This window comes from Zootoca vivipara, chromosome 2 (assembly GCF_963506605.1).
Source record: "Zootoca vivipara chromosome 2, rZooViv1.1, whole genome shotgun sequence".
Lineage (NCBI taxonomy): Eukaryota > Metazoa > Chordata > Lepidosauria > Squamata > Lacertidae > Zootoca > Zootoca vivipara.
In genome coordinates, this window is record NC_083277.1 from 106474821 (window position 1) to 106500782 (window position 25962).

The following is a 25962-nucleotide window of genomic DNA, read 5'->3' on the forward strand; positions in this document are numbered from 1 at the left end:
TTGGCTCCCAGTACGTTTCCGAGCACAGTTCAAAGTATTGGTGCTGACCTTTAAAGCCCTAAATGGCCTCGGTCCAGTATACCTGAAGGAGCGTCTCCACCCCCATTGTTCTGCCCGGACACTGAGGTCCAGTACCGAGGGCCTTCTGGCGGTTCCCTCGTTGCGAGAAGCCAAGTTGCAGGGAACCAGGCAGAGGGCCTTCTCGGTGGTGGCGCCCGCCCTGTGGAACGCCCTCCCATCAGATGTCAAAGAGAAAAACAGCTACCAGATTTTTAGAAGACATCTGAAGGCAGCCCTGTTTAGGGAGGCTTTTAATGTTTAATAGATTATTTTATTTCCTTTTTCTGTTGGAAGCCGCCCAGAGTGGCTGGGGAAACCCAGCCAGATGGGTGAGGTATAAATAAATAAATAAATAAATAAATAAATAAATAAATAATTAGGATTCTTCCCTTTGTGAAACACTTAACATAGCTCTAGATCTCAAAGCAGCTGTTTTATTACAGAGAAATTTCAGGAACAGACTGGAAAGAGAAGTTGCTGAATTGGAAATCATTACCAAGCTTAAAACCATGGAAGCACTTGGGATGAATAGAGACATCGGATTCTTATCTCATTATGCATGATCAAGCTTTCTTTAGCACCTCAGCCCAGGACTAATTGCAGCCATCAGCAGCCATTAACAGCCATCTACAGGTTTACCACTCCCATCAGCCCATCACCCATTCCCAACCACCCCCACCACCCTCTGTATATATATAGGGTCTGACACTTCTGTTTCTAGTGTATCTGAAGAAGTGTGCATGCACATGAAAGCTCATACCAAAATATAAACTTAGTTGGTCTTTAAGGTGCTACTGAAGGATTTTTTTTTATTTTACTTAACATAGCTAATAGCCTGATTCTCCTGGTTGTTGTTTAGAGAGCTAAGCAGCCAGTATTAATTCTGCTACTGGGGCCACATTGTTACTAGGACCAGGTTGCGTAAGGGCTCTAACGTGGGGGGAACTGCAGCACCACAAGGTTATTTGTTTATTTAGATTTCATTCCGGGTCCAATCCAAGGACTCCGGGTTGCATCTTTATCTCAAGAGAAAGAATCCCTTGTTGTACGAGCTGGATGACGGGGATTAATCTGAGATAGGGGGCTGAGGTCTGGAATCTGTTTAACAAGTAGAGAAATGAAAAGGCAGGGCAAGAAGGCCAAAGTGGCATTGCACCATGGGAGCGGGGGGGGGGGGGATGCTGTCGGGGATATTTGTGTCCTCTCCTCCTGCTCTGCAACAACTCCAAAATCCCCAGCTCAACACCAGTAGGCCAATACCCCCAGTTGTCTAGTCTGATTGCCAGCCCAGGAGGATGAAGAACCAGGGGGAAATTTGGTTACTGGTTTTATTTTTTCCCCACCACCACCACCACAAGATGCATTTAAAGTAAAGAGAAATGTGGTACCTTGAGGGTGCACTCTGCACATGCTCAAATGCATCATGCGCTAAACTGCTTCTTGTCAGAAGGGGGAAAGGCCCTGCACAAGCTTACAGGCACTTGGGCTTCAATGCTGGTTTGCTTCTTTATAATCACAAAAAGGACAAGGCAACTTGGAAAAATGCAACTACAGGGCTGGAAGGGACCCGGAGGATCATCTAGTCCAACCCCCTGCAATGCTGGATTATGCAGCTGTCCCATATGAGGATCGAACCCACAACCTTGGCGTTATCAGCATCATGCTCCAACCAACTGAACTATCCAGTGTTCCCACATTTGACGAGGCATTCAAGCTAAACGGCTGGAGTTCTGGAAACAGAAGATGGCAGCCTCATCAGATGATAGGAAGTGACTCTGAGCATGTGCAGACTGCATTCCTTGGAGGATGAAACGTTTTGTACCTGAAAGCACAATACTGGGAGGAGGAGAGGCGGCTCATCATTCTGTTCTAATGCAGCCAAGTTTCAAAGGGCACCGCCACCCAAAGGCCACGCTTGCATGAGCTCAAACAGCCCCTATATTGACCACATCTTGTGTACCGATCCACACTCCTCTCGATATCCACGCATTGCGCATCAGAGCTTTGTGGCTCTGCTCAGCCGGCTATCTCTGAAGGAGTTTTCTAATATACCTGAACTGGTGCCAACTAAGTCACAGGGCTGGCCATTTTTCAGCTGGCCCTCGCCTCGCAATTTCTGCTTTTTTAAAACGGCAGCTTGGCGTGCAGATGTAGGTAATGTGTGTCTCTGCGCTGTGAAAAGCTTCCCCCTGCTGAGTTTTGCACATCAAGACGCTGTCGAGAGGCACAGGAACAAAGCCAGGTATGGCTTTCTTTTCTGGTCAATTGGTAGCCCTGCTGAAGAACCACAACTGGGGCTGAGGGGCTTGTGACGTCCTTTGCAAAAGACCGCCCTCTATCTGCAGGACTTTTTGGCCCCTGTCTACTCTTAAAGAAGCATCAGAAGCGAGGAAGCAGAGGACGTCTTTATGTTACCCGTCCACAGTTAGCAGCGGAATAAAGAGCAAGATTGAGCAGACACATGGCTCACGGCATCCCAGCAAGAGACTTATTTCTATTCAATTATAGTAATTATTACTGATAAAGTGTCATCTGTACTTACAAACGAGCATGCTCAAATTTCAGGCAAATCGGCGTCCTTCTTTTTTTCTGCTCACGCATCAAAGTGCCCATCCTAAATCGCAACCAGCCTCTACCTGCAAAACATCGTCTCAACTAAAGCCTAAGGCAGAAAGGCATTCATATCAGAAGGTGCAACTTCCACCACCCTAGAGTCATAATATACTTCATTTTAAATGAAACCCTGGTGATAGGGCTTGAATGACTCCAGTGAATAACTTTTTTTCTTTTTAGGCTGCTGCTTCTCCATTATACAGTCTACAAGAGTCCTTGCCGATCTATGCCTGCTGCATAGCTGAGCAGGACTGTCGCCACTATTCGCCTGTGCTTTTGGAGCTCCCCCTTTCAAAAGCATGCAACTTGAGGAAGAGCCCTGTGTGACTCAAAAGCCTGCATCTAGCATGCTGAGATAGGGTTGCCACATTTCAAGAACTAAAAATCCGGACACAAAAGTTGTTGGGCTTTTGGTGGGGGGGAATCACTCAAAAACTTGTTGAGCATTTTTGGGGGGAATTGCCCCCCAAAGGCAAAGAGTCAAACACCTGTTTCTGTTGCCAAAAACCCAGACATTTTGCCAATTTTTCAAAAAATTCCCCCCAGACGCTAATTCCAGACATATGGAAAACCTAAGGAAAGCTACCTCTCCAGAATGGCTCCGCCGTTTACAAGGCAGACATGACTGCTGCGTGCATCCTGGTGTTATATTGCTATTTCTCAGAGATAATATAGAAATCGTGAGAGACATGCCTAGGCAAACCCCTCTTACACACAGATCTGGGAAGCCTGGCCTGATCTGCGTTTGCCTTGTAAAGTCCAAAGACAAATTAACTGCTACCCCAACTTTACTTGGGGCTTGCTTCAATGATATAGGGACAATAAGCTATTTGTCAGACCTTTTGTCTATGTAGCCCAATGTTCTCCAACCTGGTGCCCACAAGATAGTGGTGGACCTTGCATTCACATCATCTCTGACCAGTGTTCAAAATTAGCCAGGTGCCAAGCACATTTTGCAACTGGCTATCAGCCACTTGCAACCAAGTGAAGATGCCCAGGTGCCAGGATGCCACCAGGTATCTCCAACATCTGGGGATCCTTGGATCACGGTTGTTTTTACACACTAATAACCCATCCTGTAGAATTCTATCGCTTATATTTTATCTGCACCATCAGAAAGAATTCCAGGAACCAAAATGCTTTTTCTGTGCAGCCTGAGCAGAAGTGGTGAATAATATTATCGTTGATTGTTGTCACTTGTCTTCACTTCCCCCACCCCACTCCCCTGCACACAGTTGTGAAGAATATTCTCACGTTATGAATGATCCATGTCACCATTAAGAAAAAGATGTCGGAATAGGCCAATATATATGTGGCCGACCCTGGATCAAACAACTTTTCTCCTTTAAGTTCTCAAAGCTCTTAAGCTAGTTCAAGGTTCTCATCTGAACTAGCCAGATGCTTAACTGAGAATCAATCACAGTCAGCTGGGGAAAAAAGACTTTAGAGCCATCTTAAAGGTAAAAAAAAGGTAAAGGACCCCTGGGCGGTTAAGTCCAGTCAAAGGCGACTATGGTGTTGCGGCGCTCATCTCACTTTCAGGCCAAGGGAGCCGGTGTCTGTCCACAGACAGCTTTTCAGGTCATGTGGCCAGCAGGACTAAACCGCTTCTGGCACAACAGAACACTGTGACAGATATCAGAGAGCATGGAAACTCTGTTTACCTTGCCCCCGCAGCGGTGCCAATTTATCTGCTTGCCCTGGCATGCTTTTGAACTGCTAGGTTGGCAGGAGCTGGGACAGAGCAACGGGAGCTCACTCCATCAGGGGCGTAGGAAGATAGGGGCGGTGGGGGCGGGCTGCCCCGAGCGGCGCGATCCCAGCGGCGCCATGGCGGCTCCCCGCCCCGCCCCCAAATCGTGCGTCCTGCCCCGCCCCCAAAATGCACTCCACGCCCCTGGGGCAGCACGCCTGCTCTCTGCCCCCGGTGGCGGAGCATGAAGCTCCGCCGCTGCATCCCATCACGCAGATTCGAACTGCCAACCTTCTGATCGGCAAGCTCAAGAGGCTCAGTGGTTTAGACCACAGCACCACCCGCTGTCTTACCCGTTGTCTTACCCCCAAATGGCAACTGGACATTCCATTTTGGTGACTGTAACACCATTTGGCACCTGGCTTATATATCTGGGTTTCTAAAACTGGCTGGAGCTGGCTGGAGCTGACGGACCCTGGAGTCCAATGTCACCCAGAGGACACAGTCACCTTGGGGAAAGCAGATCTAGCCTAGTATTGCTAGCTGCAGGGTTGAGGATCCCATTAGGCAGGCACCCCCAAACTGCGGCCCTCCAGATGTTTTGGCCTACAACTCCCATGATTCCTTGCTAACAGGACCAGTGGTCGGTGGAGATGGGAATTGTAGTCCAAAACATCTGGAGGGCCGAAGTTTGGGGGTGCCTGCCATTAGGGTTGCCAGACTCAATAGAGGACAGGACTTCTGTGCCTTTAATTGCCCTGCTCTCTTTTGAATCTGGAAACCTTAGAGAAACCAGCAGGCCCTTTGCTTGGAAATTATACAAAGGGTCTGCTGGTTTCTCTTTAAGGTTTCCAGACTCAAAAGAGAGCAGGGCAATTAAAGGCACAGAAGTCCTGTCCTCTATTGAGTCTGGCAACCCTAGATCCCATAGCCCTCTAGTTTGAGATGAACTCTGTCTCCCATCTGCCCCAACCGCCATGTCCAATAGTCGTACAGAAACACACTTCTCCCTTTCACACTTTGCCGGTTGGCTGCAGAAAATGCTAATTTAACCCCCGTTCAGCTATGGCAAGCACTGTTGCTGCAGAGTGTGTGGAACATGCCCCCCGCTGTATGTTTACAGATCTCCTTTGGCACCTTCCCCCCATGCAAACCTCGCTTAATAGTAAGAGCCTTCTCTTTTGTCCAAACATTCACAGTCCGCGCAGACAAGTCAGCTTGTGATACAGAACACATGGAAGCCCATGATATAAAAATACTTCTTAAAAGTATTTGGGCCTTGGCAACTCCAAAGTGCCACAAGCAATCAAGTATACCGTGGAAAACTACACGACGAATAAAAATAGCTTGACTATCCCCAGAAATCTGAATCAAAAGGAATATTGTGTATGAAATAGAAAGAAATGTCATGAATCAAAAGATGTGTCAGAACCGTACACTTCAGCCTCCCATCCTGTAACAGATCTTAAAATGGCTATACTGGTACATCAAAACTTCAAAGGGAGGCTACTGTATGAAACTATTGCGCTATAACTTGTCAAGCAGTTCAGTTCTATCACTTGTGGACAGAACTGTGACAAGGGTTGCTTTATGTTTGTTTTTAAATCGCATACTGCATGTGTCAATGGGCATACCGATGCCAGAATACCTGTGTTATCAACAGCAACTGGCTTTTGTCAATGATGATTGATAATGACATAAACATCACCTTCTGTCCTTTTCCACATTTAATTTCCTTCAAACCTTATTCTGTACAACCCCCCTTTCCTGCAACCACATACAGTGGTACCTTGGTTCTCAAACTTAATCCGTTCTGGAAGTCCGTTCCAAAACCAAAGCGTTCCAAAACCAAGGCACTCTTGCCCATAGAAAGTAATGCAAAATGGATCAATCCGTTCCAGACTTTTAAAAACAACCCCCTAAAACAGCAATTTAACCATTGATCCATAAAATGAAAGCAGTAAACAATGTACTGCAGTCACACAATCAATCAGTAGCTGAACTGCGTTCCACACTGTCACAAAAAAAAGCCACCAAAGCAAAAACGCAAAATAAAAAGCAAAACCAGACATACCTCAGCGTACCACTCAAAACGGAAGTATGGCACTCAAATCGGAAGCGCAACTCTCAAAATGGAGCATGTTCGGTTTCCGGAAAAAAGTTCCCAAACCAGAACACTTACTTCCGGGTTTGCAGTGCTTGGGTTCCAAGCTGTTTGAGTACCAAGGCATTTGAGAAACAAGGTACCACTGGACTTGCAAGCAAGTATAATCCTGCCTGTATTTGATGAAATGGACAAAGCTTGTGCTATGTTAAAAATTTGTTAGGGCAATGTCCATTTGTAATATCTCACTTGCACAAAAACACGACTTACGCTCCCAAGATCTGGTCCGGAGAGTTGGGGGCCATTCTTTGCGACAGATTGGGGGGGGAGTCACAAGGGGTTGATGAAGGGGAGGGGGATCAACTAGCACAACGTTGGATCTCACCCTTAGTCTTCAAAGTGCCACCAGGTTCACCAGCCTGTTTTATTTACAACCAATGTCTATGACAACGATAACATGGAGAACTTCGAAGCAGAACTTATACATACAGTTTGTCGGAAAGAGAATGAAGCCCAACAGCATTAGCAGACAAAAGGCAATGTCACCCCCATAAAGAAAGCCTTTGGCCCGTCTGCCTGAAGTTAAAAAAATAAATAAAAGAAAGTAAAACCCCCACCAGAGTCCAGTTAAGAGTCTTGTGTGTAACTGATAGAGGGAGAAATTTGCCAGGCAGGGATTCCAACACTGAAGAGCAGCCTGGAGCAAGACAGTGTTATTGATTTCATGTAAGCTGCTTGGGAGAGACTTTTTGGCTGGAGGGGAGAAAAGAAGTAATGTTTCAAAGAAATAATTGAGAGAGGGGAGAGAATCCTCTTCTATTCTACGGGAGAAGATGATCTGAGGATGGATAAATCTTCTGTAATTTTGACCATCAGAGAGTTTCCCATTGATTGGAGCGGTGGTCATAATTATGTTTCTGTGTATGTGTGATATCTATCGATCATCCATCTACCTGAGAGAGCCAGTGTGGTGTAGTGGTTAAGAGCGGTAGACTCCTAATCTGGGGAACCGGGTTCGCGTCTCCGCTTCTCCACATGCAGCTGCTGGGTGACCTTGGGCTAGTCACACTTCTCTGAAGTCTCTCAGCCCCACTCACCTCACAGAGTGTTTGTTGTGGGGGAGGAAGGGAAAGGAGAATGTTAGCCGATTTGAGACTCCTTTGGGTAGTGATAAAGCAGGATATCAAATCCAAACTACTACTCCTCCTCCTCTTCTTCTTCTTCTTCTTCTTCTTCTTCTTCTTCTTCTTCTTCTTCTTCTTCTTCTTCTTCTTCTTCTTCTTCCTAAATGCCCTGATCCAGTGATAGTGCCGTGTTTCTCCGAAAATAAGCCATACCCCGAAAATAAGCCATAGTGATAGGCAGTTTAACCTTGTAGGTTACACTGTACCCTACTTAATAAAAAATATAAGACATCCCCTGAAAATAAGCCACCACGGGTTTTTTTGAGGAAAAATAAATATAAGACGGTGTCTTATTTTTGGAGAAACACGGTATGTGCACAAAGTCCTCTCATTCTCAGGAACATCACTCCAAATGAATATGTTTATTTTTTTCACAGTGAGGAATCTACATATCGTCCCTGTATTTCTATTTGATAAATTTTGGGGGGTGGGTGCGGTGGGTGATCTATACTGGGGAAACAACATAGGTGGGAAAGGTATAAACACCAGAGGCTACTGCAAAGTTTAGCATGGGCCACATACGGAGTGAGTGAGCAAGCAACTCCTCCCCCCTCCATTGCTGGACTCCTGCGGTGACTTCAAGGAAAGGCACTTTTCACATACAAATTATAACTGACTCATAAACTGGAAATGAAAATAAGGCTGCAAACCTAAGCATGCTTACGGTAGTTCATTCCATCAAAACCAACGGGACTGGCTTCCGAGAAAAATAGGAATGGAATGAAATGCCATTATTTCTTTCAGAAATCTAATAAATAGGTGGGGCAAAACGTCTCCTGACTCTTCTGGAAATGCAAGTTCTGTGTGTGTGTGTGTGTGTGTGTGTGTGTGTGTGTGTGTGCGCGCGCGCGCGCCACTGAAGTTAATAATAAAAAAGAGGTGCATAGTCAAATCCTGTTCATGTTTGTTCCAAAGTTAAGCCCCGCTGGACTCAAAAGGGTTTACTCCCAAGTAAATGTGCCTGCCTCAGGCTGCAATCCTAGACGTACTTACCTGGGAGTTTGGATTTGATATCCCGCTTTATCACTACCCGAAGGAGTCTCAAAGCGGCTAACATTCTCCTTTCCCTTCCTCCCCCACAAAAAACACTCTGTGAGGTGAGTGGGGCTGAGAGACTTCAGAGAAGTGTGACTAGCCCAAGGTCACCCAGCAGCTGCAGGTGGAGGAGCGGAGATGCGAACCCGGTTCCCCAGATTACAAGTCTACCACTCTTAACCACTACACCACACTGGGAGTAAGTCAATAGTGCTTACTTCTGAGTTAGGCATGTATAGGATTGCTCTGTTAGTTGCAGATCCCACCCCCCATGTCTGTTTTGGCCCTAAACCCCACACCAGTGGGCCTGCATGTAAGCAGGCAGCCAGTGAACAAAACAGAACTCTGCTCTGATGTCCATCATGCACTTAGGCAATTTTCGACTCTGGGTGTCAGGATTCCCCCTCTTCAGATGGTAATGTTCATAAATGACTTGTTTTGTATGTGGTGGGAGAGGAGGGGGAGTGTCTCCTGCTCATTCTGCTGAGTGGGGCTCCAGAGCACTACCCTATTATTTGTTATTTTACAGTCATACCTTGGTCCTCGAACAGAATGTGTTCCGGGAGTCCGTTCGACTTCCGGAACCATTAAAAAACCAAGACGCGGCTTCTGATTGGACTCAAGAGTGTCCTGCAGCCAATTGGAAGCCACGCTGGACATTCGGCATTCCAAAAATCATTTGAAAACCGGAACACTCATTTCTGGGTTTCGATCGTTCGGGAGCCGAAACGTACGAGTTCCAAGGTGTTCGGCAACCAAAGTATGACTGTATTTTGTATTAAATGTATGTACCTCACAGGGTGGTTTACAGTACCATGGCCTGGTGATCCTACTGTTTGCTGCAGACGATTTTAAAAGAAACTTAAACACAGGTAAACTATGTGCTGCATCATGCCCTTATTTTGATGAATAATAATAATAATAATAATAATAATAATAATCAACAGCCCAATCCATTGCACATTTCCCCTTTCTGTGACCACAGCATGAACCAAACAGAATTCCTAATGTAATAAATGGTGCCCATTCTTATAGATTTAAAGAGAATTTATAATCCACACTTTTGGAAGTGTTTCAGCAAAAGTGTCCCAAGTTCGTGTCGTTTTCTCTCTCACCCACCCCCTGCCTTTCTGCACATCTGCGACACTTCTGCGTTAAGCAACAAAACTTAAATCAGGGGGAAAGAAAGCAAGAGAAACAGATTTTTAAAAGTCGAAATTATTATTATGATTTTGCTACAAGGCTATCTGGCTATTTTGGACAGCAGCAAAAATCCCTGTCATTTTCCTGTATGCCTAGTCCATACAACAGGGAGAGGCTGGGGGCCTATGAATGGAAATAGTCGACATTTCATACACATTGGAATGTATCCCTGTATAGGCCATATTAGGCGACCCTTTTGCAATAAGTTTGCGGTATGCAACTCTGTGCATTGACACTCTGCGCGAACACACATTATTTCAATAAGATGTCGCTAAAGTATGCCGATAACGGCTTTGAAAATAAGTTTTGGTTGCCGTTTGTAAGATGACTTGCGTGAAATAATTTAAGTCTGGGACATCATAAGATACAGATTTCCAGACCACTCTGGAACCGAGTAGCTTTAGCTTTGGTATACAACTCGGATTTTTAAAAATAATTTATTTAAGTAAATTGACACCCTGCCTTTCAATCCGGTGATGTCCAAGAAAGGCCATCGAACAAGAACACACCTATATCGCTGGGTCTGGATGAAAACATATATGAGCTAGCAATGTTTTTAATGTCGTTCCAGCCTATTAACTTCTGAATAAATTCAGTGCAGCTCATTCCAAAGGAACAGCACAATCTTAACCATGTCTACTGAAGACCTGTTGAATTTTTAGGGGTTTTTCTTCAAGGCAAGAGGGTTAGAATTGCGGCCTAAATGCAGCTGACAGCACCTTGCCCTACGATGGGAGTTTCCGAGTAAAAATGTATAGAATTGGGCTTCATGCCTGCCGTTCTGTGGCAGTGGACTCAGAATCAAGTCCCATTGACTAAAGTGGGATTTTCTTCCAAGCATGTATTTGCCACATCTAGCTGGCATTCTTCATCTGAAAAAGGTAATGACAGGCAAGATATACTGTAAAAGGTTTGTATCTTAGTAGAAGTTACTTGAAACAAACAGTTGCAAAAAAAAAAAATGGAGCTCTTTGGAAGCCAAAAGAAACGGCGTAGAAATTGTATCCCAAGTCCGCTTTTGAATCTGTTATCTGAAGAAGTGTGCATGCACACAAAAGCTTATACTGTACCAAGAACTTAGTTGGTCTCTAAGGTGCTACTGGACATTTTTTATTTTTATTTTTAATATTTTGACTGCGTCCAACCAACACGGCTACCTACCTGAATCTAGAGCTTTTGAATCGTTTGGCATAATTTCGTTACGAGAATGTTAAATTCCATCCTGTGGATCAAAAACTGGCACTTTGATCCTAAAGGTGATGTGTCACTTGGAAATGAATTGCTGTGATTTCAATGGCCTAGTCTTCCAAACATGTCCACTTAACGTCACATTGGTGGCCTCCTAATTAAAGAGGGCGTTCTGTATGTTTATGGCTCCTTGGCCTTATGTTTTTTGGGGGGAGGGCAGAGGATGGGACACTCTTAATATCATATCCCAAGCTCCCAACGGTTTTTTTAAAAGCCTTTGCAAACTAACTTATTCATATTATTTATTATTTACATTTATAAACTGTTTCCTAGCAAAATAATCATAACAATAAATGGCTCTCTTGAACTGTGTAGGACTTGAAAAAAAAATATATTTACCCAAAGAAATGTGTGACTGCAACAGATTAACAGGGGCACACACACACACACACACACGGTAAGCGAAGGCCAAATAGGAGGACTAGTTTTGAAAAAGCTGGGGAAACATTAATTTTGTTTTATTCGTGAATTGGGGTGTGGGTGAATTCATAACGCACCAGTTTAAATCTAATTAGCAAAGGCCGGATACAAATTTCATCGGTTGCGTCATCTGAACATGCGAGTTCAGATCTAGGGGAATTGGGCCAGGATTTTTTCCATTGCTCATAAAGATACAGGAGAAAAGGAAAAATCATCAAGATTGTTTTAGAATAAATCTGCAGGAATTTGAAATATTTAACTGAAGATGGGATGGGGTTTGGGGCAGGGGAATACTCCCAGGCTGAGGAAAATTATTTATTTATCCATCTATCTACCTGTTTATGTACAAAAGTAATGTACATAATGTAAGTTACATGTCATGGGACTTTGGATAAGTATACCGTAATGAGCACATTAGTTATGGTAAGAATAATTTATCGTGCTGATTTGTAGCTTTTGCTTCAGGGTTTAAATTCAGAGAGAGACTTTTAAATGCTACTGTCGTACGTACAATTACTTATTCCCTACTGAACTCAGAGAGGCTTACTTCTGCGTAACACACATGGACTCAGCCTTTGCCTTTCCTCCATAGCAATGAAGTGTTGCCTGTAACTTCATTTCAGTGAAAGGTTTTCCAAATTGCACCAGATACACAAACATACGTAAATGAAACAGCCACCATCATTATGAATACAGGCCGCATATTTTTTTAAAAAAATCATCTTCATGTTATTAATAGGAATGATAAAAGACAACCTTAAAAAAAAGAAGACAATCTTTAAAATAAGCAATTTAACTATTTTAAGGATCGGATGTTAGGTTTTCTGTTTTTAAAATACTTACGTTATACAGTATGTATGTAAGCAAAAAGATATTCATTGTCGCAGGCAGTATATAAAGTTTTGATGGCCTAATTTTTCTAGGCGTAAAAGTGAGATCATCAGCTCATTTGTGCTTTTAGCCAAAAGAACTATATGGAGGCAACATGTGTAGTAATTAATTTCTATTTTCATATATATATATATATATGGAGAAGAGTTTCTTTAAAAGACAAAGTAAAAAAGCATAGGTAAAGAGATGAAGGCCTTGAACCAGATTTGATTAGCATGACTTGCAGATTGAGGAGACATAAATATCTTTCCTCATGGGCCTGCGAAATCAGTTTTAGCGGAAAACAACCTCGAACTTTCATTTGACAGCGACACCCTGTTGGTCCTGTACTTAATATTTTGAATAGCAAATTACAGGGCAAAAAAAAAAAACAAGTCTGGTCTCTGAGCAAGTTTAATTTAAAATATTTTTTAAAACTTTTTTTTTAAGTGTAACCTCTGAAACGTTGGCATCTGTTCTTATACTTTCTTTGATTTCTATGTTGGTTTGGAGCCGGTCACTACAGCTATGGTCATTTGCTAAAACTAGAGTCAAAACGAAGCGGAGTGGAAACCCACTGACAGCTTAGCAAGTGCTCTTAAAAGTGCTCCACGGTGGCTGGATCATGTCCTTGATCAATACTGTATGCCCTGCCCCAAGTGTTAGGGTGGTTGGAGCAGAAGCACGCCAAGCCATTGCCAGCTTTGGATGGGAAGGAAGGGGAGATCTCGTTTGGGGATCTGCGTTTGCAAAGATGCATTAGATCCCCCCCCCCACACCTCTCACCCCGGCCTGTAATATTAGGAAGCTCCCCACGTTTAAAACTTTCAGCCGCTGAGGGAAGAGGACCTCAGGTTGGCAGCAGACAAGAGCGCAGACTTGGGAGCCGAGAAATGGGACTTTGTAGGCCAGTTGAAGGCAGAAACTTCTCATCTCGCCCGCAAAGACCCAGCCCCAAACTCCCCATTTCACTCGCCGCTCGATCGTTCACACGTGACGCACCTTCAGGAGGTCTTGAAACATTTTGTTGCTGTTGTTGTTCTTTAAAATAAAAAAAACGATTGAAAGATAGTCAAGGCAGAAAAACAAATAGGCCAACTCCAGATATTTCGATCAGGAAGTTCTGGAGAACTTGAGACAAACTCCAGCCTCGCGCAACTCACTGATGTTATGGGGGTCAACTCTGTTTTCGTTTCGGTTTGTTTCAAACGCGTGTTAATTTTTAACTCGCTATCTCCCCGTTTAGGAAACGTGTTTGGGGCAAAATTGAATTGGCACGGGCAGCTCTCCAAAACAGAGCACTATTGCGACAGAGTCAGAGAGGGGCGTGTGTTGGTGTCCTTTTAATTCCGAAAGGAGGACCCGCGTCCGCGCCAGGTTCGCCGAGCACGCCCTGAGCATTCCGACGAGACACCGGTCCTCGATCGCGTCTCCTCACGCCCCGGTCGTCGGAACGTGCGCACGCTTGATCGCCCAACCCTTCGCAAGGGACCCGGTCTCCCTAATCGCCGTCTGCTGCGAGGAAACGGATCAAACGGGGCAGTGACAACGACCGCCTAGTCTCGAAGCGAACGCAGCTGAAAAGTTGACATGCGCACGCAAAACACGCTCCCTCCACCCCAGCCCTCGCCGCTTACCTTAGGTCCGGGGGGTGGAAGCAAACGAAGTGGGTCTCCTGGGCGTCAATTGCATGGCCTTCCAGATCTTCTCGAAACTATAAAACGGACCGGGGAAGGAACTAAAGGAGGGAGGTGCAGGGAGGGCGAGGTTCACCACTCGGGGTAAAAAAAACAACAGACAGCAAAACCCCAATACCCAGAGCCCATTCCTTCCAAACACACGCACGCCACGTTTCCCACACGTGAAGAAGAGGGCAAGGGACAGGAGGAAGAAGCGGGTTGGCGTGTCCAGACGCGGTTTCAAGACGCGGGAGCGCAATTCCAAGCGCGAGCAGAAAGGGAAGGCAGCGAGGCGACCACGTCAAGGAAAGAGGCGTCTGGATCGGTGCAGTAGATCGAAGAGCTCTCTCTCTCTCCCCCCGCGCCTCCCCATTCCGATGTCGCCGTGCGCGAGTCCAAGTTGGAAGCAAGTATCCCTCGAAAGTTTCCGCGGCGCAAAAAGAGCCCCACGTGTTCGATGACACATGCAGAGAAGCCTGAGCTGCAGCTGGGCTGGGCAGGGCAGGGCTGGGCGACAGCAGCAGCGGCAGCAGCAAATCCAGCGGCGGCAGCGACTGCAGCCGCCCAGGAGGAAGGAGGATCGCGGCGTGCTTGGCCTCCCTCCGCCCGCTCTCCTTCTGGTGCCTGTTTAAGGAAGCGCCCTCGGGTCCCCACCCCCCTGCAGGGAGCCCGCTCCGATGGTGCAATTCCGCCTGGCACATTTGCAAAGTGGAGCCGCCCGCCATCCAAAAGGAGCGAGCGCCTCTTTGCGCTCACGCCCTGCGCGCCGCGCTCCATGAGACACACGGCTGGGTCCTCGCGAGGAATCCGGCAGGACAGTCGCGTCGGAATGCCGCGCTCCCTCGGGCGGAATCTTGACACCACCTTCGTGTTTCCAGTATTCCCCGCTCTCGCCTCTCGCCCGCCCCCCTTTGCTGCCATCTGAGCATTCAAGAGCAGGGTGATTCTCTCTCCACACACCCTCCCCACCCGCGCTTCGGTCTCACTGCCTTTCGGCTGCAAGAAAGGGGAGAGGTTGCCTCCTAGTGGTAAAAGCTGCGGAGATCCAGGGTTCTCCTCGGAATCGCGTGCCCCGCCCTCTGAGCAGTAGCAAAGTCGATCTATATCGTGCGATTGATTCACGCACCATGTTTTTAAAGCACAGACAACCACGGGAACCGCAGTGCAATATGACACTCCCCCCCTTTTTGTTTATGGCGTGCACAAAGGTTGTGTGAATGCATGCCCAGAGCCTACCTGTATATACCCGGTATTACTGCATTCTAAAATATCTTCAAAAAGAAGGCGGACTCAAGTGGTGGAGTCTTATTCATCTGGGATTTTGATCGTCAGTCAAGTCAACCCAGAATTCATTTATTTTCAATTACCCCCTCTCCCCATATAAACCACCACGGACTCTGCCTTCATCATCTGAAGCCCTCATGTGCCTCCTCAACGCGTGGTCCGGAGGGTGGCAACACGGGAATGGGCCTTCTCTGTAGTGACTCCCCATTTGTTCCATTTATTACTTGCCTTTCAGCAGCAAGGTCCCACAGAGTGTTACAATTCATAATTCAGTATTTAAAATAAATACAGTAAATAAAACAGATTGCAATTGTAGAATAGGGTGGCCCCTGAAAACACACATCTCAGGGTCATGAGGTGTGTTTGTGGGAGCCAGTGATGCTGTGGTCTAAACCACTGAACCTCTTGGGCTTGCTGATCTGAAGGTCGGCGGTTCGAATCCCCACGATGGAGTGAGCTCCCGTTGCTCTGTCCTAGCTCCTGCCAACCTAGCAGTTTGAAAGCTCTGGCACTTGTCATGGTGTCCTGTTGTGCCAGAAGCAGTTTAGTCATGCTGGCCGCACAACCCGGAAAGCTGTCTGTGGACAAACGCTGGCTCCCTTTGCCTGAAAGCAAGATGAGCGCCACAACCCCATAGTTGCCTTCGACAGGACTTAACCATCCAGGGGTCCTTTACCCTTTTACCCTGGTGCCAGTTGTTTTAATTCTTGCAGTTGTTTTCCATTGATTCCTTCCATTTTCACTGTTGGCCACCTTAAACTGGGGACAGCTCCAATCCAATTAGAAACTGAGTTGAAGTCAGTGCTCAATGGAACCAGTTTGGGAATGCTTCCATCTATTACAAGCAGATGTGATTGCCTAGCCTTGAAATGGAAATAGGGTTTAAAATGACCAGTGGACACATCTATCCACTTTTATTTGTCACTGCCCCTCCTCTCCAACTCAAAGTGTTTCAGATAGATTTCAGCATCTATACATAGACAAGCCAGGTATTGAAGAAGAAGAAGAAGAAGAAGAAGAAGAAGAAGAAGAAGAAGAAGAAGAAGAAGAAGAAGAAGAAGAAGAAGAAGAAGCCATTAGTTTACATAAGAATATTAGAATGATAGAATCATAGAGCTGGAAGGGACCCTGAGGATCATCTACTCCAACCCCCTGCAATGTAAGAATATGCAACTGGATCAAACCTGTGGCCTTGGTATTATCAGCACCATGCTCTAACCAACTGAGCTGTCCAGCAGGTAACAAATTAACATGGTTTTTATTCCATTCAGTTAGACCCGAATTGAGACAATGGTTTGCTCTTCCACATTGTGTGTGTGTGTGTGTGTGTGTGTGAGAGAGAGAGAGAGAGAGAGAGAGCACTGTTGACTGAAGGGACAACATGTCATGCATCTGATATAGTGGCCAATAATCCCTGACACTTTGTGCCACAATAAATTTGATAATAATTTAAAGTGGCACATGACCTTTTCTTGATTTTGGGCACAATGGCCAGAGAAACATGGCTGCCTCTCTGAAAGTTTTCATAGCTACTTCTTGACCATGTGTCAGCCCTTCCTTTAAATAAGACATTATGGGCTACGTGCTCAAAAGTTTTGTCCGGATTATATATCTTTTAGTGAGCATAATAAGGTGACTTAGTACTTAATATATGTCTGCTGAAGTCCCATTGATGTTAGTTTTTGGAGTGTTTAGAAGCTACTTCTTCACATTTGTATGAACTTAATTTGTTTTTCTTTTCTTTTCTAAACTTGACTACTGTGCTGCCTACTTAGCATGTGAGCTGGCATTTAATTGAAAATCATTGTTCCTAAGGTGATGCTCAGTGATGCCACAATTCTTCCAACTCCTTTGTTCAAGTCATATTTCATAGTTGTACAGGGTGATTTCTTTCAAAAAAAATTAACTGCCCGGAGTCTTTAGATCTGAGTTAGCTAATATCTATTTTAATACAGGGCGGTGGTGTCAGTTCCAGTGGGGCAGACTTAAGTGGTATCTGCTGGAGGAAAACAGTGCCAAGGAAATGCGTCTTGCTCAATCCACATTATTGGGTTGTGCTTACAATAAAAGTTTGTTTTGAGAGATTGGAAGGTCCAAGCCCAGGTCAGAGTTCAGTGGAATCTGGAGAACCTACTCTGCAGCCACTGTACTTTAAACTGCCATTTATTCTAGTAGGAGAGATCAAAACATGTAATTTACTCCTCCATGGAAATGAATGGGACAGACCCTCCAAGTGTCCCTATTTTCCAGGGACAGTCCTGGACTTACAGATGTGCTGTCCCGGTTCTGATTTGATCCTGGAATGTCCCACTTTTTCTTAGGACTTCCCTATTTTCACCAGATAAATGTTGGAGTTGTACCACTCCCCAAGCCAAGAAGAAAAGTAACTACTGGTATACAACCTTTAGAAGACATCTGAAGGCAGCCCTGTATAGCAGGCACAGGCAAACTCAGCCCTCCAGATGTTTTGGGACTACAACTCCCATCATCCCTAGCTAACAGGACCAGTGGTCAGGGATGATGGGAATTGTAGTCTCAAAACATCTGGCGGGCCAAGTTTGCCTATGCCTGCTGTATAGGGAAGTTGTTCAATGTTCAATGTTTTATTATGTTTTTATATAGTTTGGAAGCCGCCCAGAGTGGCTGGGGCAACAACGACAACAACAACAACAATTGAATAGGACACCCCTATTTTCAGCAGAGAAATGTTTGCACCCTGTACTGTAGGCGGGATAATGCCCACATTGTGCAAATACTTTCATCTTATTGCCCTTAGCTCAGCCAAGGTTGAGACTTGATAGGCATTGGCATGAGAATGAAAAAGAGAAGATCTTTTAAACATACACACAGAAGGCAAAACTCATCAGGATGTTTTTCTCCGCATCCCTATGGACATGACAGTGGGGTGCCAAGAGTCCTACTGCTCTTCTGTAGAGCTACAATTGTTCACAAGTGGTGGCGTAGCCTCGGGATTAAGCTGCTTATAAGAATGCGATGTTGCTGGAAGCTTTCCAGGCAGCCAACAGCTAATCTATTGGAGATGTACGAATATGCTCCCTGTATTCTGCTTGCTGGTATGGTACATGTGCATATGCGCGATCACTGGAGAAAGGGGAGCATGGAGGAGGTGGTGATAGGCAGGATTAATTGCACATTCACTTCAGATGTGATCACAACCACAGCAAGTTGTGACACATCCTCACTGCCACGTCTCTAAAAATAAAACCAAAAATATGTCATTCGTGCCAAATTGACAGTCCAAAGGCTAACGCATGAGCAACTTGCTTGACACCCAGGGGCAGGGAACAATGGATTAGCCGGCTACTGAAAATAGCAGCTTGGGAGACGTGGATGGTGAACACACCTAAGCCCAGGAATCCGACAATGGGTGGCCCTGGTTAGATCTTCACCAGGAACTCCTTTCACATCTAGATGTCAATTCAGTGTCAAAGGTGGCACATTGGCTTGCATGAGTTGGTGGCTGAAATGAGTTTGCAGCAAGGGAAAGGAACCCGTCTCTTATCTGCATCTTTTGAGTTTGCAAGATAGTGCAAGTCATAGAATCCTAGAATCCTAGAATCATAGAGTTGGAAGAGACCACAAGGGTCATCCAGTCCAACCCCCTGCCGAGCAGGAAACACCATCAAAGCATTCTTGACATATGCCTGTCAAGCCTCTGCTTAAAGACCTCCAAAGAAGGAGACTCCACCACACTCCTTGGTAGCAAATTCCACTGCCAAACAGCTCTTACTGTCAGGAAGTTCTTCCTAATGTTTAGGTGGAATCTTCTTTCTTGTAGTTTAAATCCATGCCATCCATCCCTGAGATCCACATCATGGGGCAAAGAGAGGTGTGCAAGTCAACCCGGAAGTCTCTCTGGGCTAAATAGTATATTTAAGGCTTTTTTTCAGCTGGAACTAGCTGGCCGCAGCTGCTGTAGCAGACGTCTAGAGGGCTCGAACTTCCGCCTGGAGCATGGCCACCTGAGTGTGTAGAATCTGGAGCACCATGGGGAGGACTGCTGCCCAAGTACCACCCATCTTGAACCCAGGTCAGGACGTAAAGTTTGGGCCACAGCAAATTGTCCCAATCAGGGGAAGGAGAGTCCACAACCTCCCGAGGGAGACCGTCCCACTCTCAAACAGCGCTTACTGCCAGAAAGTTCTTCCTGATTTTTAGTCGGAACAGACCTGGGACCTTAGGGCAAAGGATAGGCAACAAACAAATTAACAAACTAACAACAACAACAATTTATTATTTATACCCTGCCCATCTGACTGGGTTTCCCCAGCCATTCGGGGTGGCTCCCAACAGAATATTAAAAACACGATAAAACATCAAACATTAAAAACTTCCCTAAACAGGGCTGCCTTCAGATGTCTTCTAAAAGTCAGATAGTTGGTTATTTCCTTGACATTTGATGGGAGGGCGTTCCACAGGGCGGGCACCACCACCGAGAAGGCCCTCTGCCTGGTTCCCTGTAACCTCGCTTCTCGCAGTGAAGGCCCTCGGAGATGGACCTCAGTGTCTGGGCTGAACGATGGGGGTGGAGACGCTCCCTCAGGTATAACAAACATGTCTACTCAGATGTCTTCTAAAAGTCAGATAGTTGGTTATTTCCTTGACATTTGATGGGAGGGCGTTCCACAGGGCGGGCACCACCACCGAGAAGGCCCTCTGCCTGGTTCCCTGTAACCTCGCTTCTCGCAGTGAAGGCCCTCGGAGATGGACCTCAGTGTCTGGGCTGAACGATGGGGGTGGAGACGCTCCCTCAGGTATAACAAACATGTCTACTCAGAGGTGAGTCTTATTGAATTATGAGGCTTATGTGGGTAAGCTTCCAGGATGTGTGGGTTTAGGATTGCAACCTAACTCTAATTACCTGGGAGTAATGGCCAGCGGGACATTTTTCTGAGCAGCTATCGTTAGGATTCTGTAACAAACAAACAAACAAACAAACAAACAAACAAACAAACAAACACAAGTGGGGGGGGGAGTCCCCAGTGTATTTCATTCTGCCCCACTGTGAAGCTATAGGTCTCTCATCCCAAGCTGTGGCTATTCACAGTGATTGCTTCGAAGGGCAGACATGCTCAGCCAGATGCTCTTCCAATTGACACATTGGCCATGGTTGACGCGGTTCTGTGTGCTGTTGAAATTATTATAGCTTGAGCAACAATTTACATATACAAACAACGTTGCACAGACGTGGACAGCTGTTGGTGGGGAAATGCCCTTTATCCCATGGTAATCCCACATCCTGGAGATTAACTCAACATGCTCATGTTATTCACACTCAAATTTTCTCCGTTGGGGATTTGGAGTCTGTGACATCTTTTTCCCTGTCGTTATTAGCTTCAGTCTCCCAAATAATCCCTGCACATTTTATATATTTGGTAATTTGCAAGCGTGACATTGTTAAGTGCTTGGGCAATGAAAAGGGGTTTTAAGTCAATAAGACTTTAATGAGAAATGTACCCAGATTTAGGAGGTGAAAGTCTGCACGCATTTGCCAAAAGATTTGTATAACAGATCTGGGTGTCTGTTGACATATTATGAGAAAGGACTAGCGGCTTGAAGGATTTATCAAGCTCTGTCTCATATGCAAAGCAATGCAAAGTCCTTCCCCAGTTCATCATCGTCCCTCTGTGAATCAAAGCCACCCCCATTTTACAGATATTGAGGCAGGACCAACTTGTGACTTGGCTACTGAGAAAAGAGATGAATTTTGGGGGCTTAACAGAGCAAAGGGTGTGTTGTGTGGCCTCTCTGTTCATGCAGGATTCTCCCCCCATCCCAGTATTGTACTAGACCTTTCTGCCTTTAAATGTGGGTTTTTAAAAATCTTTGGACAGTCCAAACTGGAAATACCTCACACTTAGTGGGAAAGGTCGAGGAGAATACTGGGGTGACTTCCACACGTAGTTCTGGTTCCACGGCGCATCATTTAATCCAACAGTTGACTCATCTGCCCTTCATCTAGGCCAGGGGTTCCCAACGAAATTTTCTCGAGGACCCCTCATCAAGCCGCTATTGTGACAAGGACCCCCATTAATTCCTAATCCTAAAATTAAAAAGTGGTTTTATTTATTTTTCAGTTGTTTGCCTCTTTTCTTTATCCTCCGGGGGGGGGGGCATTGGTGTGGTGGTGGCTGTGGTGGCGGCGGTGTGATGGCCGTCTGGGGGTCGGGGGGGTTTCCCTCTGGAGGGGGGGAGGTTTCTACCCTTTCACCTGGGTTGAGGGTGGTGGTGGGGCCCTCTCTTCCCTGTCGTCCCATCTTCTTTTCTCCTCCTCTGGGTGTGGCCGTATTTGCGGCGGTAGCAGCGCCAGCGCCAGCAGGTTCGGTGCAGCCTTTGTTCTTCAAGTCCCCACGAGGCTCCCCGTGTGGCGCGCAGGAGCTGCGGGATCGGGGGCCTTCACTTGGGGGGGCTCCTTCCCCCTCTTGGGCAGCTAGGGGTGATGGCGACTGCAGTCGCGAGGCAGGCCCCCCAGGATTGTTGCGCGGTGGGAGGTCTCGGGCCACAGAGCTCCGCTCGGCCGTCGGCCGGGCGCCCTCGGCTTTGGCCCGGCAGGCCTGCGGGGGGCCTCAGCGGCTCCTCGCTTGCTCCGCCAGATGTTTCCGACGCCCACGCGGTCGCCACGTGGTCCGCGGCCTGGAAGGCGGTTTCGGGCCTCTAGGCCCAGGGGTTCCGCCAAGTCTCCGGCCGGGCGCACTCAGCCTCGGTCCGGTGGGGTCGCCGGGGGGCCTTCAGCGGCTCCCTGGTTGATCCACCGGGCTCGCTTGGCGCCCGCGCACCGGCAGTTCTGCCGGTTCCGGCAGGCCAGAGGCTTGGCATCTAATAGCATCTTGAGGACCCCTCTGGCATAGCTTGCAGACCCCTGGGGGTCCCCGGACCTCCTGTTGGGAACCACTGATCTAGGCATTACAACATTTTAAGGCAGAGGTGAGTCATCTGTGGCCCTCTAGATAAGTGTTTCCAGACCTTGGGTCTCCAGTTGTTTTGGGACTACAACTCCCATCATCCCTAACTAGCAGGACCAGTAGTCAGGGATGATGGGAACTGTGGTCCGAAAACAGCTGGAGACCCAAGTTTGGGAAACACTGTTCTAGACGTTCCTGGACTCCAACTCCCATCAACGCCAGCCAACTTGGTCTATGGTCAGGGATGATGGGAGTTGTAGTTCAAAGACATCTGAAAGGTTACAGGTTCTCTATCCCTGGCTTAAGGATACATTCCACCCAGTCAAAAGCCCTTGAGATGAGGAGTAGGTGGGGTTGGTGAGCAACACAAGCAGCAGCCCCTATACTGCTTAGAGTTTGTTTCATTAAGAAAAGTGGGGTACCATTTTTACATAACTTATGGCTGAAATCCTGAATGTTTTTAGTAGGGAGTAAGTTCCACGGAACTGAATGGAGCTGGGTAAAGGTGTACAGTATAGGACTGCACCGTTAATAACTAAATAAAACAGATTTAAACCCCAAACTCTTGGTCTTGTCTGGAAGCTGTGGGAGAAAGATCAAGGTAGGCAACCCCAGGGCAAGAGGGATTCCATTCTCTTTGACTCCAGGTGAGGAAGGAAAGAGTAACAGGGTTTGTAAGTGAGTTACAGTATTTTGTTGGATGTTGGTTAGCCTATTCATCAATTTCTAAAATAGGCAACTGATACTGCTAAAACAGATAGGAACTTCTCAGCAAGTGGTAAAGCAGATGGCAGGCAAGTTGTTGTTGTTGTTGTTGTTGTTGTTGTTGTTGTTGTTGTTAATCCTCAGGGTCCCTTCTACTCTACAATTCTATGAGTCTATGAGTCTGTTATAGAATCGGACATCCCTATTTTCATCAGAGAAATGTTGGAGGGTATGCAGTTGGTTGAGTCCCCATGTAAAAACAGTGACTGGGTTATTAAAAAGCAACTCAAAAGTAAGACTACTCAAAAGTAAGTCCAGACCCCACTGAGTTAAATGGGGCTTACTCCAAAGGTTATGTGTATAGACCAGTGATGGGCAACCTTTTGAGCTTGGTGTGTCAAAATTCGGCAAAAAACTGAGCATAACTCGGGTGGTGTGTCACTTCGAGAGAAAAAACCATAATTTCGCGATATTTATAGTTTAAATAATAAAAATGTATAATTGTAATATATAACTGTATTTAATAAACCAAAAACTAATTGTTTAACCTAACCTAACCAAAAACCCCTTATTTATCACAAAGTGCCCAGAGTCATTGAGCTTTTTGGGGAGAGCTGCTGACCAAAGTTTTGGAGGTTTTGTTTGGGGGTGTGTGCAAAAGTTGCTTTGCTTTTTGGGGGGGATGCCCAAAAGCTGCTGCGCTTTTTTTGGGGGGGGGGAGAACAGAAAAAAATGACGAATAATACCTTCGCTAGAACTAACATGCAGCACTGACATAGTCTGCCAAAGCGCAAAAAAACCCAGCACAGAATGGGTTAAAAACAAACACTGTTACACCCAATCATCGTCTGCCAAAGCGCCAGAAAAAAACAGCACAGAAAAGGTTAAAAACCAATCTCTGGCTACCAGCAGCAACAATAACAAAAAAGGATCCTGGTTTTAACAGCGGAGACAAGCTGTAGCATGAGGAGGAGCTGGAGAACAAATGGGGGGGCAACAACAGCACGGATGGGGCAGTGAGGGCTCTGCATGTCATGTCTGACACGCATGTCATAGGTTCGATCACGCAAGTGACAGTCAAAAATACCACTGAGTTTTTAAAATCCTCTATCTATCTATCTATCTATCTATCTATCTATCTATCTATCTAATCTATTGCATTAAAAATATAAGAACATAATTAAAACATTCTGGGGTCAATCCACCCAATGTTAAGGACTGCTACATTTTATTGGTTTAAATGGGAAAATTAAGCATGTGGCAAAAACCTTTCCGCCGAAATCAACAGAAACTTCAGTGGTGCCCCATGCCCGTTGGTGAGTTGGCCATAAATGAGTTGGAAAATTAGGAAGCTGGCTTATCCTGAGAGAGGCCACTGATCCATGCAGCTCAGAATTGTCTACAGAACCTGCTGGGCAGTGGCCAACGCATAAATCTTTTAAACAATTGCATACACATATACATGAGGGCAATTTCTTCAGGAGTTCCAGAACTTTGGTTTGCTGCCAGCCCCACTGATTAACTGGGGGAAGAATTTTGATTTGCAACGAGAGCTTAGCTGATTAGCTGCCCCACTTAATCGATTCAAGATTTGTCGGTGGGCCTAAGATTAAGAAATGTGGCATCGCAGGATCTCTAGGCCCTTCCCGCAAGCCTGATTCCTGCTGTCTAAGTGTGACAGCAAAGTGAACCTGCACTGATCCTTCACCTGTCTTTGCCAATCCACCCTGTGGACAGCAGCAGCTGGACAAGGAGAAAGGGAAGCACTCGCTGAGGGCACAATCTGGCCGCAGCCAAGCACTCTGAGAGCCCATTGATTTAGAAAAAGGGAGAATTAACAGCTCGGCCCCATGTGGTTTTCATCCCAAAGTATGTCCTGTTGCGTTCAGTAGACCTTACTCCCAAGTAACGCTGCACAGAATTGAGTCAGGGCCTTGAGGTCTGGTCTACACATGGCGAAGCAGAATGAGGTAGCAGCACACCCTCCAACATTTCTCTGTTGAAAATAGAAACATTGTATTTATTATTATTATTATTATTATTATTATTATTATTATTATTGCTTTTTTCAAGAGGGTACTCAAGGGTACGCAGTACCGGCACCTCTGTTTTTTATTGTTGTTAAAAAGAGTGGCACTTACTGTAACAACTTCATGGTGACTACCGGCACCTATTTTTCTAGAAAAAAACCTCTCCTCCTTCTCCTTCTCCTTCTCCTTCTCCTTCTCCTTCTCCTTCTCCTCCTCCTCCTTCTCCCTCTCCCTCTCCTTCTTGTTATACCCTGTCCATTTGACTGGATTCGCCCAGCCACTCTGGGCTGCTTCCAACATATATAAAAATATGGAAAAGCATTAAACTTTTTTTTATTATAAAAAACCCTTCCTTACACAGGACTGCCTTCAGAGGTCTTCTGAAGGTTGTATAGTTACTTATCTCTTTGGTGGAGGTCACATAACTCCATACCCTCCAACATTTCTCCAATGAAAATATGGACGTCCTAGGGAAAAGTGGGGCATATCAAGATCAAATCAGAAACCAGGACAGCTTCTGTAACTCCAGAACTGTGCCTGGAAAATAGGGACACTTGGGAGGGTCTGGGCATGTTGACATGTGAGAAAGGACTGCTGGGTTTCTGCTCGCATCAGCCTCAGCCAACGTGATCAGGGAGGATGGGAGTTGTAGTCCAACAAGATTTGGAGGGACACAGGTTCGAAAGTGAGGCTTCGTACCTTCAAAGCAACAGATGTACAGGAGAGTGAATTTCAGCAAGGTTGGCTGTCTTGCAGCCATGGTAAGGAGAAGGACACTCACTGAAATTCTTCTTTTTGCTATGAAAAGCATTAAGCACCCTGTCTTCTGGCCAGTTTTCCCATCATGAGCTCAGCAGCAGGACCTTGTGTAAGTGGTCCCTCCTTCTTGGCATTGCCAGAGCTTGTGGCAC

The 25962-nt window shown here is 46.0% G+C and overlaps 1 long non-coding RNA gene across 1 annotated transcript in view; it reads right to left on the reverse strand.

Moving 5' to 3' along the window:
* LOC132591761 (uncharacterized) overlaps positions 1-15204 on the reverse strand; it is a 63912-nt gene extending 48708 nt beyond the window's left edge. The window contains exon 1 of the long non-coding RNA XR_009557219.1: positions 14068-15204. This is a non-coding gene — a long non-coding RNA (uncharacterized LOC132591761). The remainder of the gene's footprint in view (positions 1-14067) is intronic.
* Between the last annotated feature and the right edge of the window lie 10758 nt (positions 15205-25962).